At 43.8% G+C, this 21928-nt stretch overlaps 1 protein-coding gene across 5 annotated transcripts in view; it reads left to right on the forward strand.

Moving 5' to 3' along the window:
- LOC122572965 (zinc finger protein ush) overlaps nucleotides 1-21928 on the forward strand; it is a 201600-nt gene that overhangs the window by 173342 nt on the left and 6330 nt on the right. The window lies entirely within an intron of this gene.

Raw genomic sequence — 21928 nt, forward strand, 5'->3', positions numbered from 1 at the left:
TCTCTCTTGCGAAATATTTCATTATTTTTTATTTTTAAACTCACATCCCTAAATCTCGATCTTCGATAGAAAATTTATCGATTCAGATACACAGATCGTTTTTCTTATCTCCATTATATTTCATAATCTCATTGCTTGATGATATAGAGAACAACCAATGTACGAAATATTCCCTTGAATCGCAATCTTCGATACAAAAGAGCATGCTACTTGCTGTAATATTTAGTGGATGAAATTTAACGAATCTCAGCTTCCGTTCACTTCTTTCATTATAGTAAGGAGAATATAAATTTGCGCAAAAATTCGCGGTCTAATTATAACAATGTGTACAAGAGTCTTTGAAAAATTTACTTCAGGACGTATCGTAGCATTAGTCTCGATAGGGATTAAATATTCTGATCTCCTGAAAACATAGAAGAAGCTAGGAACGAAGAATTTTGAGATACGAACGTTCGATTCTATGAAGGGGGAAATCCCGCGAAACGGAGATGGGTGGATTCTCATTGCACACGGATTCGTGACTCGTTTCAACGGACACGGGAACACTAACCAGGTTACCGCGAGTTTCCAGCGGGAGGGTTTTGCGGAGAGAGACTCGAACGCTGGACCCGTTTGATAACGGCTGCCAGCCACCACGTATCTTGGACCCTGCAGGCTTTATTATAAACCTCCTCCTTCACCAGCTTCGCCACCCCCTTCTTCCTTCTTCTTCGGCCAAAGCTCCCTTGACTTCATCTCTCTTTCTCTTTCTCTCTCTCTCTCTCTTTCCCTTGCTTGAACCGCTTCCTCCTCGAATTACGAGTATAATCCTGTAAATATAGAAAACAAGATAAGGTAGGCAAATGCTTTCAACGAGCGCTTAAATCAGCCACGCCGACGGAAACGATGATGATGTCAGTGAATTTTAGCCCTCTTCCACGACACCCAGCGAATTCTCATCGCGCCGGATAAATTCTCCAGGAAAATTTAATTTTCCGCCTTTGTTGTAATCAATATTATTAAGCGAACGATGTTTCTTGGATTTCTGAGATCGCAAATTTTCTTTGGTAAAGGAACTTATCTATGGCAATGCTGCGTCAACTCACTAAGATTTTATTTTTGTTAAACGTCTCTCACTGTTCATCATCCAATCATTAAAACTGACTTCTTCAAGTGAATTTAATGTTAGGTACGAATACTAAAATCACGTTTGAAGGATCCACGGTATTTTTCATAATTATTCGAATCTGATTTCATAGTATTCCTGTTGTATCGCTTGTAAAAACAAACTCCCGAGCTACAAGAAATAAAACGCAATCTAAGACATATACTTTGTTCGAACCTTCTGTGGTAGCGAACATGTTATGTTAATCTGTACAGCTATCACCGAAACTAGAATTGACCACTTAACTCTGCACTACCGTGCAAAGAGACCAAAAAGGGTAGGAACAGCATAGATTCGCGAAAAGACTTAACAAGATACAGTACCAGTGGAAAAAAGGAAGTAAGAGAAAACACAAGAAGACTGAAAACCCTCCCAATCGCGGAAGACAAGAAGAAGGACAAGGCTCGATAGAAGAGGAAGGTAATACGAAGAAGAAGAAGAGGAAGAGGAGAAAGAAGGAGGTGTTGCAACTCCGTATGCCTCTCGCGAGAAGGGCTACACGGTGGTGGGACCTCTTTATCGTGATCCCCGTCCTGCAGCTCAGCTCCTCATTAGCTCGGCCGCTCATCAATCACTCGTCCACGACCACCGTCTCGTAAAGTCTCGGCCCCCATATCGGCGCAACCTGGGTACCCTGGTTCGAGAGCTATCTCTCACCGCGACCAAACGAGCAGAGAGAGGGGATGTCTGTTTCGTACGTACATACTACATACGTACATAAGTACTTTCGTACGTCGGCTAACCGTACACCAAAGTGTATCGTTGGAACTTCATCCATCTCCTGTTTCGTTCCTCTTTCTCTCTGTATTCCTTCGATCCTGTCCTATTTCTTAATATTTCGCTTTTTTCTTTATAACAAATTTTCGATCATGTCTTTTTTCATTATGTCGTTCGTCGTCTTCTTTCTTTTTTATCTTGTTGCTTCTCTGTGTTTCTTTAATTCTTTCCGCCAATCTTTCGTTCTCTCCTTCGATTTGGTGCACACTTACGGCGTGCCTTTTCTTTATACGTTTCATTGTCTTCTTATTCCGTTGCACGTTCAATCCTTCGATTTCATCCTTCTCGTCTACGTGGAGGCTGGCCGGATTGGCTCGGCTTCGAAAAGAGATACGGTGTCCCAATATTTGGACCATGGATCGCGGGACCTGTCCCTTCTCCAGGCAGAAGATTCGATCGACGGACCACTCCAGCGTCTTGCATCCTTTCCCCAACGTCAGATCGATCGAGATATCGCGGCGAGTGGAGGACCGGCCGCCGCTCTCTCACTCGGTAGCTCACGGTTTCGCCTCCGCGGGGCTACGAAATTCGTCTTCGTTCTCGTTCGATCGGCTCTCCGATACGATTACGGCCAATTGCGATTTGTTTCTCGTGTTTCGCGCAGGGACCTGAGTTTCTCTTGTAACCGCTACTCTCGGTCGTTGGTTTCTTTCCTGGCTGTTTGTCTTGCAGAAATATAAATTGTTCTTAACCCCTCCGTACATGTAGATAAGACGCCCTGTAGATTTTTATGATTTTTATCTGAAACTATGTGCGCGATGTTCCGCATCTTCGGAATACAATTATCACTGATACAAGTATAGCCCTTGTGCCTTGTTATTAAAATATTCTGCTGGAGAGAATCGAGATACGTAATACGAAATTCAAAATCGCAAGAATACGTGACAAGCGTAACGCTATTTCGCTACAAAAGAGACTAAAGACGAAAGAAAAGAAAAGAAGGTGGTCGGGAAGGCAAAACGGAGGGCAAGTTTCAGCAAGTTTCTCCCCAAGTGCCGATACTCCTTAATCACGCTCTCGCGTTTCCTCTATCCGCGTTGGGTTCAACGACGGCCAACCAACCAGCATCTTCCCCGAAATACGTCCAAGACCTGGGGGAGAGCCGATTCTTCGTAGATACCAAAGTATCTACTTGCCAGAGACGCGGTTAATCTTCGGTCTGGAGTCCTGGCCCTCATATAGCTCGATATTGTTTAACTTGCCTCGTTATCGCTAGATGCACTCTATAGCCATCTCTCCAGGGGTGGAAGATAGCGTGCACCTTCGAACATCGTCCCTCTCCCTCCCCCACAACCCTGTGGCGTTTTCCCCTCGCCTCTCGTCGCCACTTCGTCTCTCCTTCTCTCGCCGAGTTGCCAAAGGGGTTGGGACGCCTGGAAGGGAGCTGCATCCAGCTGATAACACCTCCTGAACTGATAACGAGCCGGCCAGGCTCTCGTCCTACGTACACTCCGAGCCCCTCAAGGCTCCCTCCTTGACTCCGTGTGTTTCTACGACGTCGCGAATTCCCTGCGAGCCTCTCACGGCTTCTTCTTCGTCCGACATCACGACCAGCCGTTGCAACTTGCTGCCCTGAAAATTCCTCGTCTGTGCCCTTCCGTCGCCAGCCAACGTTCAATGACACGAGATTTTCAGACGACGTTTGAAGAGGAAGAGAATGGTGGTGGCAAAGTGAATTAGCACGATGAGAATCATTAAAAGTATTTTCTTAAGGTTATTCGAATTTGGATAATCTTTTTCTTTTTTAATTCGAGTACAGTATGCATAGGAATGGAATTATGAAAAGTGATGATAATCATACTGCGTTCTTCGGGTCTAGCGACGAATCGTATTCTTTCGTTACTAAGAAGTTCCTTGAGTTCCAGGGAAACATAGAAGAATTGTCATTGATACGCGTAATTTTTTCAATTTCAGTTTTATACCGAGGATTTACATTGAACATTAAATGTCTTTGCGTTTATTGCTAGAGAAAAAAGTTCGAGTACTGCGACTTCAATGAGATATCGTCTAATTCTAAAGATCCACTAAAGTACGAGACTCCTCAGGTTGAAATAATCCGCGAGAAAGTCGGCGAGTCACGCGAAATTCTTATCTGTCGATTAGGAAACTTTTTCAGCCGCGCGGTTGCGTCTGATCGTCGACTTTATCTTCCGCGAGGAATGGACCGGGAGTTGCTTCTTCGGTCAAACACGCAACCGTGAGAAGGAAAAGGGCAATGGAAAAGCGTAGAGGGGAAAAGGGAGAATCGCAGAGACGCGGGCAATCGCGTCTGCGAGCTGCTCTCCGACGTCGACAACGATAAGGTGACGCGACGCGCCGATATCTGAGCCTTGGCACAATACGTCCCTGCGCGTCTCCACGTGCATCCACTTCGCGTCTGAGATTTCCAGCAAACGGAACACGAGATGCTTGTCGTCCTCTTGAAGAAAATTATTTTCGTAGCTTGTTTCGAAAACGTGGTTTAATTTCAAAGTGATTGGACTGCTGCAGAAAGACATGAAACACGCGAATAATAATAATAATAGCCGAGGCAAATCGCAAAAATTGGAAATTTTCCGTAGCATACCGCGACGAACCTCACAGCTACAAAAATTCTACTTATCCTTGTCACTGATTCATCTTCGTCAGGTCGCACATAACTCTAACTTATCGCCATCGTTCTTCCCCGAAGATGAAAAAAAGGAAAACGAAACGGAAGACAAGAAATCAGTGAAAAAAAGCGTGATAGAAGTCAGAATCTGCTCACGGTTCACGACACGTCCGCGATAAAACTTATCGATTCGATAGGAAATGAGGAGACGGCGATACGAAGCTTCGTGACCGTCCTGGCCCAACAAAGAAAATCGCTCGGCTTCGTGGAATTTTCACGGTGCATATCGAAATATCCGCGACTCGACGAGAAGGTAGCAATTGCCGGCGATTACGATATCTGTGGAAAAAGGGGAAATAAAATCTTTATTCCTCGATGGAATACATTATCATAAGCAACTGATGGAAGAACTCCTCGACGATGATTCATCCGACGACCGACTGTTTCTCGCTTCCATGCCAGATATATGCGCGATATACGTCCTCTGAGAGATCTTGGCGCGAAAACGATTAGAGTCCTTTCTCGGTATTCCCTGGCACGGACGCAACCGCGAGATATCGCGCGATTTATCGCTCCATTTTTACGCCGTGACCTTGGACCATTTGTACGGTTCCGTGTTGCACTCACGATTTATCTCGGATCGGGTCGTTTCGCGAACATCGATAGTCGCGGACTACTACATCGTCGCCTGGAGATCGCGTAGACGCTCGTTAAGAAGCACAGTCTCGGAGAATACGATTGATTTTTCGATTTGGTATTTTTGGGTCAACTTCGAGGAAGTTTCTTGGATGTTCGGGAGTTTTATCGATGGTAGAATGACAAGTAGAATTTTGTGCTCCACTTGGGAATGTTAGTGCGGTTATCGGGATGAATGGGTCTGAAACTTTTTCAATCTGTGGTTTGTTTTCTTTTCGAGACGATGGAAGACATCGAAAGTATCACTTCCTCGCAAACTTGTAACATAAAACACAGATCCACTTTTCAAAAAAGAGAATCTTCATTTCCATTGTATATTGAATTGTCGGATCGCCCTTTCTTACAACGTCTACGTTAAAAGAGAAGACGTTTCAGAAGAACGAAATCGTTACTATGTTACACATACAACATGCGAAATTTTCGAAAGACGTAACAACACGGACATCGCTCTGTATTTGCTCCGTAATTATCCTGAAATCATAATTACGCGAACTTTCGCCCGCAACCCACACGCACGCCAAGGGCTTGTGTCATGTTTCTGGATGCCATAAACCAGGAACAAGAAGGAACAATTAACGTCGCGGAGGAGTGAAGCGAGGACTCGGTTCTGTTCGATTCTCCATTAGACTGACGGATGGGCCTCGATTAGGCTTCCCTGGATAACGAACGGGACAGTGTCTCGTGGCGAAGAAAAGGCGTCGTGCCGAAAAAGGAAAAGCAAGGAAGCGCGGCGAAAACGAGACAACGAGATGGCAACCAAAAGGAACGAATAAAGAGCAGAAAAGAAAAAGATTGAGATGCAAGAAGAGAAAAGAAACGAAGGAGACAGAGGATGAGGAAGGAGACAAGAGGAGTCGAAGAAGATTACTCTTTCTCCTGGAAGAAGGAAAAAGAGGGGAGGAGGGGGGAGGGGTTAAGACATAAAGCATAAGCAATAACGAGGCGCAGACTATCATCGACCTATCGGAAATAATTATTCTCTTTCTATCGAGGCGACTCGGAGAGAAGAGAGAGAAAGAGATGGAAGAAGAGAGAGAAGGGGGTGGATACGAGCGAAAGGAAGCAGAAAGAGGGGAGTATAAGTAAGTATAAGTGACTTTGCCACACGGTCCTAAGATAATGCCAAGGGCCACCTTCCAGGAATTAGTATTTATTGTGACGCGATACAGATAGCGGTCACGGTACGCCCCTGGCGTACCTGGAGCCCCCAGTCCCACGAATTATGGTTTTCAATATGATGACGGTTTCGTATCTGCCGACCGACCTCGCTCTCATCTCTCTTTCTCTTTCTCTCTTCGTCTTCGTCTTCGTGTTCTCCTCCTCTTGCTCTTTTCGGAACGTCCGCCTTTCTCTTCGGCAGCCTTCGAGATATACTTCGTCCGCGGGCTCGTAAACCGTCTAAAAGGCTTCGACGATTTTTGCCTCGCCGCTGCTCGCACGCACGAAAGATCGCTGGTCGCGCAGAACCTTCTCTTCTATCGCTTCCAACCCCTTTTCTTTTTCTACTTTCTTCGATTTCTTTCAGGTTTCTTCTTCTTTTAATTTAAATCGTTCTTAATAGGGTTATCGTGGTATCTTTCGACGCGAAACGATAATTGTCGGTCGGGGAGGGTGCAAGTTGGCTAGAAATGAAAATAACGCTTACTTATAAATAATAATTAGAATATTATTATAATAATTAATAAGTAGAATAAATTTCAAATAATTGTACCGTCGTTCGTAGGTACGATCCTAATCATTCGCCCCTACAAATTATTCTACAATTTTGAGAAGTATTCGTTTCTACGACTTTGCGAACAAAATTGTCTCCGGCGAATCTCTAATTCTGCAAAGGAAACACACTAATTTTTACGTGGCCGTGATGCGAGATAAATAATTCTAAAAATCGCCGGTATCTCTTCCGAGAGGTGAACGAGAATGGCAGAGGGAAAAAGACGGATTGGAGGGCTCGCCGGGGGTGGAGAGTTGCTATCATCGGTACGTAAGCACGAAATATCGCGACATCGTAGTGGCTGTACGCTGTAAAAATATTTTAAGCGGCTCCCGAAGGCACGGTGCAGCCACGGGTCGGGGGTGGTTTAGTGGCGGCGCCTGAAAAAGCACGATTACGTTTACGACTTCCCTCTCCGTCTGTCGACTCGCTCACCCTCCGTCTGCCTTTTCCCACGAACCACCACCGTGAAAGGGGGATGGATCCGTCGCGTGCTCGACAAATTTTCAATCGGATCTCCGCCGTCTCCTCGCCCGATTTTTCTCGCTCCTCCTTTTTCGAAAAATATCTTAATTATCGGCTTGAGTAAAAATTATGGACTAAATGGTATTATGTTTGCTGCACTTAAGAAGAATCGTGGATCAAACGAACGGTTTCAATTTATGGAAGGTTTTAATGAAGATGCTTGCTACGCGAAAACGCTAGCCACTTGTGAATTGCTCAAATCGTGTATTCAGAAATAAAATTGTCAGGTAATCTATAAAACTGCGTGTATGTCTATTGCAATGGCGTCCGACGAATATTTTCCAAATCTTATTCTAGATATTTCTATTTTCTGGTTAATTCCATATTTCCGTTTCTACCTTCTTGCTTCTTTGAACTACACGGAAATCAAATACGATAAATCCATTTTGTGAAACTGTCTTACCTTTAACACGACGGTATAGGATTGTTATTTAATTTCTCAAAACGCAAAGAACTAATCGCGATAGAGTTGATCAGTTTGGCTTCTATGTGACTTGCGTCACATTTTGCAGCTTTACGCCCTTCCAATTTAGTTATTTCAATATCTCCGTGTCCGCTCTCACCCTATTCTTCATTTATCTAACGCTCTTCAACCCTCCAGCATTAATAAAACATCAACTACGTTTCTCGATTCCTATCGGAAAAAGGAATAAATATCTCAATACGCACTCTGTGATTCATCTTCCACATCACTCGAAAGACAGCAAACCACGTCCGCCGTAATCTCGTAGGCGTATAGAGCTTATCGTCGTCGTGATGCGAAAAATCGGGTCAAGCGTTGGATTTTGCCGCGTGAAAGGGTGGAAGCAGCGCCTTATTAAGAAAGATGGCGCGGCATCAGAGAAAAAGCAACACGGCTAACCGTGAGGGGGTGGGGTGGGAAGAGAGGGTTGAAGGGGTGGACGCGGTATTATCTTCGCGCAACCCATTCCTGCGACCTTATCTACCGTAAAAACTTCGACTTTAACCACCGGGGATCATAATCGAGCTTATCTCTCTGCCACCCTATCCCACACGCTCACCCTGCGTTCCGTCTCGTTCTAACTCACCGTCGTTGCACCGAAGGCTATCTGCCGCTTTTACTCTCGTCTATCGCCCCCTGACGCGCTATCGTGGATTTTATCGCGAAACTTTGGATCGACTCGCAGAGACGGAGATCGTGAGGAAGAAGAGAGCCGCGGAAAGAGAAGCGGAGGCTCTTATTGTGCGCCACGAACACCTCGAGGGTTGGATGATTGACGAAAGGAAGAAGATCGTGGATGCTTCAGATATTATAGAATTAGACCGGTTTGGAGATTGATACACGAGGTCCTCCATTCGTCATGCGATTAAAGTCAGCGAGACTGTGCGATAAAAAATAAGACGAACGCTAGAAATAATAAAATTACATTGCATTTACGTTGGAATAATAAAATTACATCTGCCTAGTCTCTAACTCGAGAGGGGTAAACAATCGATAATTTGTTAAAATCGCCATCGATAGCTTGATAATTTTATTTGTCAGATTGTCGCATTGCAAAGATCCATCTAATATAACTATGCTTTTCATGTACACGCATCTGTTTGTTTATAAGTATTTTACGACTGAAATTATTTAAATGTCGAAGCTCTTAAAATTGTGCGCTAAGTCGTGATGATGAAATAGTTGCTTACTAATTAAATTCAGCCTCGTTGTTAAAGATGGAACAATCCAACGGTACTCCGGATTTTATTTCATACGAGTATCAATCGTGGCAGCGAAATTCGAGGCACGAGGCACGATGTACGCCGGTAACTCACGGGAATACCGATAAACGACACAAAATTAACTTCCACTCTCGCCGTTCCCTCGCGTCGACTTCCTCAGACACTCGATAAAAATCCATTTCCACGTATCTCCGCCTCCCTCCCGTCGATTTACGACTCTTTCACCCCCGTTCCTCTTTTCTCGAACGCAGGCAACATCGCCGAACGACGGCCCAATATCATCGAAATTGAGCGATTCCAGGCGTTCCTCCCGTACGAAGCAAACTGGCAACTTCGGTTGGAAGTCGAGGGGTTCCTCTGCGTTTCTCGTTCGTGCGCTGCTTTACTACCCCGATGGCAAACGAACGTACGTGCTGTTTCGCCAACGAGTGTATCCGTGTGCATAATGCTACTTGCCACGCGGGTGTAATTTTTATGAACGCTCGTTTGCATGCAACATGTCATTGCTCGTAAAATATAGTAAATCGACGCTTGAACAAGTGAATTTGTGTGTTGTTTTTTGACACCGGTAGATACGATAGAGGAACGTGAGAAAGACGATATTGAGAAAAACGAGAGCAACTGTTTTAGGAGAACCTTTTCTTATCGTATATTTACCCTCGTCTAAGACCATTCGATGGAAATCGTGAGAGAAAATAAATCAATCTGCGAATTTCGTAATATCAAATTATTTTAACAACCGTCTCGAGCTATGTTTCTGTATGATTATATTTTTACGACCATCTAAGATTCTGCTCCTCGCTGTTCCTTTTTCATTTCTTTAGAACTACATTTATGGTCTGTATACAACGTTCTTAGAACATTTTAGCGACTACTAAATGCGCAGTCTGGTTATACTGAGATATAACGGCACGCTTAACTCCGGGCACGTATAGGTACGTGAGAGTTCGCTACGCGGGGGATTGTTCGTGGACACGATCGTAAATATAACCCCCTCCGAGTTTTCGATACCTCAACGGCGACTTTACGACGATCTGGTCTGCGAAAATTGCTCATCGATTCCACCAACTCCAGCTTAACACGCATCGTTCACGCTTGCTGTCTTCAACGCTCTCTGTGGATTATTCACAAATTTATGATAATGGACGATTAATCAAATTTATTTAATAATCTACGTCTGAGAAAACAGTTTCAAGAACTTATCATTTCCATAAAGCGTAAAGTACAAACTCGTTAAATTTTAAAAATGAAATAACATATTTTGATAGTCAGGTGGACTGTACTTTTTGAAGATCGAAAGTTAAGAAATGACGATAATAATAATAATCATCTTCTCTGATAAAATATTCCAATGAATCCCACTTTTATTCAACTTCGTCTCCCAGAACGCTTTTCGCCGAGCATAAAATTTGTCATAAAACCGCGTAATTTCCATAGGGCACAGTATCAAAATTTACGACGCTTTATTAATAAATATCGCAACCGCTTTAGAAAGCAACTAAACCGATCACCGTATCGGGTATTTCGAAAGCATCCAGCAGAAGTACACCGCCACCGTTGCTAGTTTCTACTCCAGCTAGATGAACGCGTCATGAGTCAAAACTTTCGTGGTCCGACGAGGAAAATCAAAGAAATAGAACTAGACAGGAGGAGGATCGAGGGGGGCAAGGTGGCGAGATATACCGTGCCCGCCCTTTGATAATTATTCATTCGGTCGACTTCCAGAGCGGTTCGATATCGATCTTAAAACGTCGTCCAGAAGGTAGGCGAGAAGTGTCCTGGTCAGATACGAAATCTCGTTGTGTCGGTTCACCGTCGTCGTCGTCGTCGTCGTCGTCGTCGTCGTCGTCGTCGTTGTCGTCTTCGTCTTCGTGGTCATTCGCAGGCAACCTCTGTCGCGAGCAGAGAACAGAGAGCAAGTTGCAAAGGGAAGAGAAAGAGAGGAAGCTCGTCGGCCTTAATGTATGCACGTCGAGGTCCTGCCGAGCGATAATTGCCCGATGTGGCATTGCCTTCGTGGCAACGAGCATTGGTCACGTCTCAATGTTTTAAGCCGCGTTCACAGTGTCCTCCGATTGATTCACCGCTTCACGATCGAAACGATCGCTCCGCGAAATTTCTTCATCAACGAGGATTGAGTTGGAATTATTCTCGTGCTTTCGACAGACAGAATTCTGTTTTGGATAATGTCATTCCTCTTTTTTTTTTTATTATAAAAATGCAATTTGATAGATTCTGGAATTCACACTGAATTAATGTCACCTCCAAGTTTCCATTCTAAAAAAAGTGAGGCACTTTGCTTCGTCAAAGGACTTGAAATTTTATCGTATTAACCATTTATCGTAGATACTCTAAAGATTTTGAATAATTCCTGCTTCTCTAATTATCTACGTTCAACGTAAGAGATTCGCGCTAGCCAAAGATATAACATGAATTTCATTCGCAAACTTTGAAATATCTATCCTCTGCGTCCTCGATTATCCGCATTCAACGTGAAGGAATCTTCTACTACGAAAGATATAAATTACGTTTCAAATTTCTATTCCAAACCCTACATTCTGCTCTACTTTCACCAACGACAAGACGACACAACAACCAGCTCAGAATCATCTCTCTGACAGCTGCAACCTGTCCATGGATTCGTGTTGATCCAGGAAGTCTCGATTCTGAAAGAGAGTCTACTCTCCATACTGTCGGCCGTTTCTCATGGTTGATCCGGGCTCTGGTCCTCTTTGGAAATTTGTAAAGAGTCGAATCGACTCGATCGTGGCCGAACAGAGGGCCGAAAGGTAACGAGACTAAAGATTGACCGGATCAGATACGAGCGGGTAGGACCGGCCAGTCCAGATTCTCGCGATAGGAGAATTTAATAACCTGCTACGTGGCGGAGGGGGAGGATGGCAGGCCGATAGGGTGGCTGGAAGGTGGTACAAGGAGGGGGTGCAATAATATCGAGAGATATCGATCTTTAATTAGGCACGCAGCGCGGGAACGAGAGATTAGATCTGTAGCTAGACGAGAAGCGAGTTCTGGCCATCTTCCCTCCTCTCCTCTTGTTTCTCTCTCTTGCTCGCGCTATTCCTCTGCTTTCCTATCCCTCTTATACGACCATTCTTTCTTCCCCGTCCCCTTTCCATCATCTTTTTTTCTTCTCTCGTCTCTCTAACTTGCTCGAGTTCTGCTATATACTGGTCCTTCGAAGATCTTTCGGCTGCTTCGTAGTATCGTCTGCCACAATGAGACTCGATCCAGATCCATTTTCGTTGATTGTATCGAAAGAACGAAGAAAGGCAGTTCGATGGTATCGCTACCGGGCTCGCCGGAATATTTTGTGAATATAATTGCCGTGGATTTGTTTTATTTGGAAGCAATCTGTGGAAGCCTCCGGTTGGCGGCCATTGTCGAGCGCATTCAATGGTACTTTTATCTTCTTTGTCGATGAGAACGAAGAGAGGAAATTGGTCACCGGTTGTCGCGCCATCGCTCTTCTTCGTAAAATATTTATACCATATTATTTGTAGCCTGTCGATTTACTAATCGACGAGTGACAAGCGTAGATTGTAAACAACCGTCTTTTATTTGCAAAAATTGTACGGTGCTTGTAGCAGCATTTGAAAAGTGATTGATTTTGATTTTGAGTTGGTCGTTGTCGATCTACTAAAATCATCGAAAAGTGCCTTCTTATTGTAACAGCCTCTTTGGTTTAGAAACGTCGTTACAGCAGCTCGAGAGGAAGAGAAAAAGAGGAGAAAGAAAGAAAAGGGAGATGGCGTGATTCGTGAATAAGTTGGTATCGTGGGCAGGACGTTTTGTTGCCTCCAGAAAACGGGAATCCGGAATTTTAATCGAAGGAGGAGGCGGCAGATAATTTTCAACGCGTGTACGCAGCACGAGCCCGTTGCGACCATGCGCATTGAATATGCAGAGAGCCAGGGATATGCTTTATACGTGTCGACGATTAAGCCTTGAAAGATGGGGCAGTCATTAAGAGATACCAGCCGTTGACACCAGCGGAGACACTCGAACAGATAAACCTTTTCCTTTTTTCCTTCGGTACTCGCACCTCAACAGCGTGCTCCCTGCAGTTCGATGCATTCTTTTTGCTCGTCTATGTCGCATCTGGTTTCCTTTAAATGCGTTTTCTGGATTGTGCGGTGGTTTATGGTAATTCGTAAACTTCAATGTTCTCCCTCTCAATCCATTCATTGTAAGAATAAATGTGTTTAACCCACGACTGGCATCGTTGCAGTGCAGTACTTATTTTTCAAATATTTTATTTTGTCGAACATTGTATATACAATATATCTGAGGCGCTGAAAATAATGACATGCAAAGTACATGTATATCTTGATATTAAGTAACGTAAATTATCCTGGTCACCTATATGACTCAAGGATAACAGTCAAGGGCTAGGCGTTTGGTTTTTCTCAACAAACTTTCTGCCAAATTTGTCCTAGTTCGCTTTTAATTAAATCGAATATATCAATTTCGGGTTTCTACGGGGAAATCTTGAACGATACCCGTGTTATTCAGGATATTCGTAGTTTGATTTAAAGGACAAAGAGAGCGGGACGCGGTACGTTGCTCCTCGCAGCATGGCTGGGCGGGCTCGATTTCTGGTTTTCACCGGCACCAGAAAAAATCACCAGCAAAAGCAGTGAAAACCAAGCTCGGTGACAGATGGCGAGTACTGATAACGTCCCTCGAAGGTCCTGCTAGCAAGCGAAACGACCTGCACGGATCCTGTTCCTGTCGCGAGATAAAAGAAGAAACAGCTGCGTCCCGGCGCTGATCGGAGATCGTTCTCCCGTACGAGAATGCTTTCGACGTAGGACAATCGTATGGAAATTTATGGCGATCATTTGTTTATCTATTTATTCTACGGGCGAAATAGACAATGAGCGGGACACGGATCCGCGTTGTAACCGAGACGAGGAACGCGTTAATCGGCCGATGGAAAACACAAACTGATGATGAGCAGTTAAGGAATTACAAATTTATTCCTTTCGTATCTTCCTCTTTACTTTCTAAAAAATTGTTTCTTCCTTTCTTTCTTATTTAAAAGTACAAAAATACATATAACGTAGACAATAAACAACAAGATATAAGAAATAAAAAAGGTAAATTTTCTTAAATTTTTTAATTTAACACTAGAACTACCATACCAGTCAAATTGACTGGTTTTACAATTTTATTTTAAAATTCCTACTTCGTGTTATACTTTTTTCCCACAATGATGCAATGACTTTCGCAACGATAACTAAAAGAATAATATAATGAATTTTATTTTGTTTTTTATGTATTCAAACTGAAAATAACTTTGTATCAAGGCTACTTATACCAATGTCAGACAAAATGACTGATACTTGTCAAAGTGTAAAAGGGTCCTGCAATCTGTTTATCGAACCCCAAATAACCAGTTTCCTCGTTTCGTACAACTTGCCACGCGTTTTTAAAATTTTTACTGCGTATCGTGCAATATGACGATATCAGATATCAGGAAAATTCCGGATCGATCGCTAGATCGCCAGATGCTAACACTAGAAATACCGCACTAGTCGAAACGACTGGTTCTACAACTTTATAAATGTGTGAAACCTCGTTTAGGGATCATGGTCCCAGATGGATTAATAATACCAAAAATGTACTGCATAACATGGAATTGCTTCTGTAAGAAAGTAATAAATCGATAAATATACAAATATTCTATTATTACGTATTTTTTAAAGACCAGTCATTTTCACTGGTTTTGGTAGAAATAGCTTCGTGTTAACCACCGGTAGTTCTAGTGTCAGGGATACCTAGGTTTTTGCTTTCCAAGTTGTCTTCGGGAATATCGTACGTGAATTTGTGTCTGATAATAACAATTTTGGAGCTCGGGAAGCTCAACGCGGGCGAACTAAGATAACCTGAGATCGATAGGATCAACGTGCATAAAATCAAAATGCATCATAGCTGCGAACAACAAACGTGCCAGCACGTAATAAACTTTCAACAGGTATAACTAGCAACGAGAGAGCAACCATTACGAGTCTCATACATACGCTATATCTATCGTTAAATATCGCCATTAGGACATAATATAGCGGCATAATTGCACTAATAACGAACACCATTAGCTTTATTCACTCGGCTCAATGAACTAATAATATTCCCAGCTAGTAATCGGCGCGTATTTTCGTCCCGATCGACCGTCCGGCTCTGATCGAGTAATTAAGTGGTAAATGGCTGAAAGTCGAAATGTTACGCTATCTCGTCACGATATCGACGCCCGGGATTTATCGTTGCCCTTTAGCATAATTACTATCATTATTGTCCTACGTATGTGCACACGCAAGAGCTCGTCACGTGAAATACTCTCGCATGGACAGGTGAGCACGCGAGGTGTTACGTTTCTCCGATCCCTCGTGTTACGTTCAAAAACATCGATACGCGATCTTCATGGACGATCCTCGATCGATCTACGGTGTAATTAAATTTTCGGATCGATCTGCGAGATACGCCTGGTCGCTCGAGCAATCCTTGTTTAACGTCGTTCAACCAAAGATTTATTATATCCTCCAGCCATTCGAAGAAGTCGTAGTTCTCGCTTTAGTTTTCTTTCGTAGAAGTAGAAAATGATGTTCGATAGGTAGATTAGTTTGTTCGATTTTTGTAGTGGCGTTTAACAACATGCATCGACTCGATTAGATGTCGATTAAACGGATAAATAGTTTTTCTTGAAAAGAATGATGCAATTTGTGTGACACGTTCGCAATCTGACCTGGGTCATTACATGATGCGTCACAGTGTTATTTATGATTTTTAATTGACCGACAACACGTGATACGAGATGAACGAGTATAATTGCCTGGAGATATTGGTAGAGGAAATCAGTGATACCAAGGCAAGGAGTAATTAACACAGCTTGTTATTAGAACTTCGTTAACTTACAATATAGAGCTCTGTAAGCTAGCCGAAGGTACGAAAGTAATTTTCTTAGCGACGAAACTAAATGTTAAATTTGAAAACTTGCGTGTCTGTATCGTATGTAAAGATCTTGTATCGTCTTTTACGATCTGATCGAAGATCCAAATACGCAAAACGGGGATCTCCGATTTGCCTAAGATTTCCGTTTCCTCTTTTCGTATGGTTGATTAATTATCCGTCGAAATTCTCAAGACACGGTGATCGCAGGCAATTCGAATCGCCTGGTCGCCGTGTCACTACACGTATGACGGCCACGTATAGCCATGCGTGTTGATACGCAGATAGAAGACGAGGTGGACGTAGTAAGAGCTTTGCATGAATAATGTTCTCCGCGACGTGATCTGAACTTCTTGGAAGGGATGGACTGAACGGTGGACGGTCTCGTATAAGATCCTCTCTCTCGTTCCCGTCCGGCCGGCACCCCCTCGTCGAGACGACGAAGAAAACGACGGAGGCGAGGAGCAAGCCGGAATAAAGGCAGATCGAAGATATCGGATCGATCGGGTAGATTTGCGTTTTAATGAGGTGTGCTTGCACCGATGCTTGGTGAATCTTGAAGAGCTAAGTGTAACGGGACGAATTGAATTGATCGATTGCATCGGTGTTTAATTGAATCGGAACATGGACAGTTTCGTTTCTAGAGACGTCGTCCGGTAAATTGTGCATAATGTTGTAGTACAAGGGACGGCGCGATCCTTGTCCACCAGCCACGATTGCTCGAGTACCATCCAATCGAATGTTTCTCAGCGACCTTCGTTTCTAAAGGAATCGATGCTTTAACCAGCGAAACGGTTGCTTCTTCATTACATGGCACTCGAAAGAAATCAAGATCAAATCGTCCTTTAACCTAGGGATGAAAGCCAGAATCCCTTAGTGTCTTCTGTACAACTTTATAAAGTCACTTGCCTAGCAACTTTTTCGTTTTTAAGTTACCTTGAAATATTTTTACCGTTTAAAATGTTGTCATCGTTTCGTACCATTTCAAGGTGAAATTATATTGTACATACAAACAGCGACGACGCAAGAAAATATTAAAAGTCTCGCAGCTATGTTTCGAGATGGCAGATAAAACGTTTTAAGGAAAACGATAATATTATTGGTACATGGATAAATTATTGTACAAGAAGAATCCCGCTTGTCTCTCATCTTCCTGCCTACGCACGACTATAAAACGATCCAATCGATATCCAACTCTCTCGATCAAACTCCATCAACGTCGACTCTAATTCTCTTACGCTACGTCTAAACTGTCCTCGAGGTGTCCTATAAAGCTTACCACAGAAACGTCGTCCGAAACGGAGGCCGACTGTCAACCGTAGCATTCGGGCGACAACCGAAGCGTTCAGCTAGAGGAACAGGAACAGGATCAAGCGAACACAGAAGCGAGATCGAGTAGCCACAAGGAAGAGGCTCGACGCGCGGCGTAGGAGCCGATGAGAAGGTTGCGACTTGAGCTCTCACTTAGCAGCCGCAGTGTCACGATCGGGACGGCTACATTAGCATATCTCCACGATGCAGCGTGGTAGAGTAGAGAGAGGAAAAGACGGTGACTACCGATGGAAAGAGGAAGAAAGAATAACAGCGAAGAGGGGATGGTGGAGGGAGGAGAAAAGGCAGAAAGAGAAAAGCAAAGTGTTCATGGATGCATCGGTACGAGTGGCATGCACCTCTGGCATGGGTCGTGGCCCCGTGAAAAGAGGGCGCACACTACCATAATACAGCTTGGAAAGAAGGAACAAGAAGAAGAAACAAGACGAAGAAGAAGAAGAAGAAGCAAAGAGGACTCACTCAGGCCTCACTAGCCCTGCCTGTTACCTGTACGTCGCGTGTTTGCCTACCCGCGTCACGATCAGGATCCTATTTGCATAGCGCCGATGAAGCTGCTACCGTTGCGCTCGTTTTCCTGCCACCGCACCGGTGTACTGCCATCGTATCCTCCTTCCTTCGGGTGCCAGCTACGCGTTCAGCCAACAGCAGATGACGAGTATCCAATTGGAAGGAAGTAGACTCAACGTGTTCGCTGCTGGCTCACGGTAATCAGGAAGAGGTCGTAGTCGATGGAAACTGAGGGCTGATTGTACGAATTGTGAGACAGAATGGAATTCTAGGTTTTTTGTAAATTGTCTTAGTGAGATTTTAATGGTAGAAATTCGCTGTATAGCGAAGTTGGAAAGATGTTATGAGGCTTAGGAGAATAAAAGGGGAAAAAGGATTTATGGGCTGAAAGTATAGTAGAATTTAATTTATTTGATGATAACGAGGAATGAACAGTTTACGCAATAGGTGTTTTCCAACTCTGCCCATTATCCACAGTCTTTTTTTTTTTCCTTTTTACTTTAATAATGGTTTCAGTCGACAGCAGTTCAGTTAATTAGGCATTAACTAAAATTTTATGCTAATAAATGGAGTTGTACCGTATAGCGTTCCAACATGCATACGATGCGATAAATTATAATGTAAGACCTGGCTGAAAATGGGCCACGTGCCGCGACTACGACACGCTATACGATATGTAATTTTTACACGACGAGCACGTGTCTCTGCTCTTTACTCGCAATATATTTTTTAACGACCAAGGAACGAGCTTAAACGGAATCTTTGAAAACCATCAAAAATATTTGCCATATATCAAAGAGATTTGACCGATAATTTGACTTCTACAAAATAAATCTCCGCTATTACTTCTCTGCCATCGGGTTTAAGATCTATAACCAATCACCAAATTACAATCCTTTTCAAAAAAAAAAAGAAAAAAGAAAACAAGAACAATTTCCAAGCGAATCTTTCTGGAACAGACGAAAGAAATCAAGCTGGAAGAAAAGACTTGTGAAGAAAGACCATCTAAACATTGACTAACAGGTAACAGGTGCGGTTGTTTCTAAATTCAATTAAAACCATTCGACAAAGGGAACAATGGCGTAAGTGGCAAAGAGCAGGAGAGCTTCCGAACTCCGTTTCTCACGCGGCTGTTCGTTTCTCGCATAAAGCGGGGCCGAAGGTGTACACGGGCGCGGTATCGGTTCTGAGAATGGCTTATCAGCCCGCGGATATGTTAATGGCGGCCGTGTTTGCCCCCCTCGTGCCCCCATCTGCCCTCCACCGTCGGCCACCACCACCACCACCACCACCGTCTTCTTTTCGAGATATATTACACCCTCAACGAACCCGGAGGTGGTTGGTGGCGATTGTAGTAGGTGGTTGTAGGCGAGCAAGGTGCAGCCCTCTCGATCGGCCGTTGAACGTTTGCATGCACGTGCAATTAAGAATGGTCGAAGCCGGTAACGAGAATGAAAGGCAGATAGAGGCGACTGGACGACCGTTTGCGGGTTTAATAGTTCACTTCGTGGGACATCGTTCGTGCTTGATAGAGTCATTTCGAGAGAGAATGTCCTCGACGAAGATTGAATCGCGTGTTCTGTAACCGATCGGTGATTTCAATTGTCCCGATACTAAAATGATTCGGTTTATTGAACACGAATTTATTTGCTTTCTGAAAAGTTAACAGAATTGTTGTTACGAGAAAAATTCAAGAAAAATTACCATCTATACATACGGTATCAGGAATACGTGCAGGAATAATAATATGTATATTACGTAAATTGGAATCATTTGGAATAATACACTACTTCTTTCGTTGTATCGATTAAATCGTGAAAATGTGATATCTTCAGTAACAAAGATACTTTCTGATATTCTCTGACGATTTCGAAAGAGTCGTAAGGGAAGCTTCTTTCCCCCTGATCTTCAAAACTGAAAAAAACTCAAAAATCACCCTCGCCGAAAGTAATTCTATAACACGAAAATTCAACCAACTAATACAATATTTCCACAATTTCGATCAATTTCACCGCAACGAAGCTCGCGCGTAAACGCGAGACGAGCGTGTTCCGCGGGCCCAGGTAGCTTGTACGCGCGTGCAATTAAGAATGCTCTCTCCCTCGCCCCCTCGTGCAACGAGCAACGACGACAAGCTGAACTGGAAGAAATAGGGCCTCGAAGGCAGAAGATAGCATTAGGAAAAGGAGAGGATGCCACGGGAAGGAAGAAGGATGAAGAAGGAACGCGATGGTGCTGGCGAGAGTCGGTCCGATCCATCGATGACCGCTTATTTACAGAGAGGCAGAAGGAACACGACCGAGCTGTAGATGCGAGCCGTGGATAGGCTAGAAGTGCGCTGCAACCCTTTGCCCAATCTACCTCGGCATCTCGCCTCCTCTTACCTCGTTTCTTCTCGTCTCGCTTCTCTCGCTCGTGTACAACGAGAAAGTCCCGACGAGCCTCGCCCAAGCAGGCAATTAAAGCATCCGGGTAATTCGACGGACGATACGCGTGTCGTCTCGATTTCGAGGACAACCCACCTGGATGGTGTAGTCCGTTTTGTCCCGCCTTCCTGGCATATATCCGCGCGAAGGATCACCGGGGAAGAGAGAAACCACGGACAGAGATACGGTGATCGAAGGTGTCGATGCTTTGTCCAGACTCGTTTTACTGCTTGGCAACAGGATTTTACCAAAGTACAGGCATTTCTGCGGATTCGATGTATATAGGGTTGAATTTTGGGATGTCGAGGATCGTGGCATTTGTAGCTTAATGTCCGCCAAACGTTTGTTCATATTTGAAGAGCACGGCTGGAAAACGCCGATAAGTGGAATCTATCAGATTATTCCTTTCTTCGATTGTTTCGTGTTAAGATACTTGATCCTGAGGATCGAAGCTGAAGCTCCTCTTATCAGAAATAGCTGAAAAAAATGAATGGAAAATTCAGGTATTTTAGGACTAAACATGTTTCAGGTAGAAAAACTTTTACGTCCGTTAATTTCGCTTCGAGATAAACCGTGGTTGAAAAAGGATGCAAGAAGGCGGAGCGAGAGAGCTTGAAAGATAAAGTAGTTAAACGACGAGGAACTTACGTAACCGTTCCATTTCCCACAACATTAACGCATTAATAAAACAAACTATGAATTCCTCGGTCTCACAAGCCGCCCAGTGGAAATCTTCTCACGGTACAACTTCCTCGATCCGCAAGTCAAATCCAAGATATACATCGAAATCGAAATTTTTTATTTAGTCGGATTCCACGTTTCAGCGTCACAAGCCTGACGAACCTGAAACTTTCCAAATAATATTGTACAAGAAGCGTTTTCAGATCCTACGAAATCCGCGCGCGTCGTTTCACAGGATGCCATGGGTAAGCAATAAGCCGAACAACCCCATGGTATCGAACTTATCCCAGATTTCGACGCGAAAGTAGCCCCTTTCGCCGAGGAAGCGCCTCGTCGAATGGTGGGGACCTGCAGAGGCGTGCGAAGGGTGTAGCGAGTGGGGTAGCTGGCAGAAGGATAGATAGACGAATAAAGAAAGATAGGTGAAAGGAATAGCAGGGAGTAGGGAACAGAGGGTACGCAAAGACTGGCGTGGCGAACGACCATTAGGGAGTCGAACGGCCATAGAGACGCGTCGTTTAACGTGCGTGCCGGGCATTTTTTTTTCTTCTCGCTTTTTTCCGTCGCTCACCACTTCCGACTCCGCCGAGACGACGTTCCTTCCACGTGGATCCGTCTTCACGGGCCATGGTCGTTTCTGAGGAATTTATAAACTGTCGTTGGAATTGCCTGAAAAAACGTAGGAATCTAATATTGAAATACGCGAGGATATTTATGGAGGATACGTTATACTTGGTTCTATCGTTCTGTTATTTTATTTTATTTTACCCTTTTATTAAGATCAACAAATTTGTTAGTGAGTTTTGGTTTGGCTGAAGTAAAGGAAGATTATTGTGCGGAGACATTGAATTGTTAGTTGGAATGGTATTTCTGTTTGAGAAGACTGA

Source organism: Bombus pyrosoma, linkage group LG11 (genome assembly GCF_014825855.1).
Source record: "Bombus pyrosoma isolate SC7728 linkage group LG11, ASM1482585v1, whole genome shotgun sequence".
Lineage (NCBI taxonomy): Eukaryota > Metazoa > Arthropoda > Insecta > Hymenoptera > Apidae > Bombus > Bombus pyrosoma.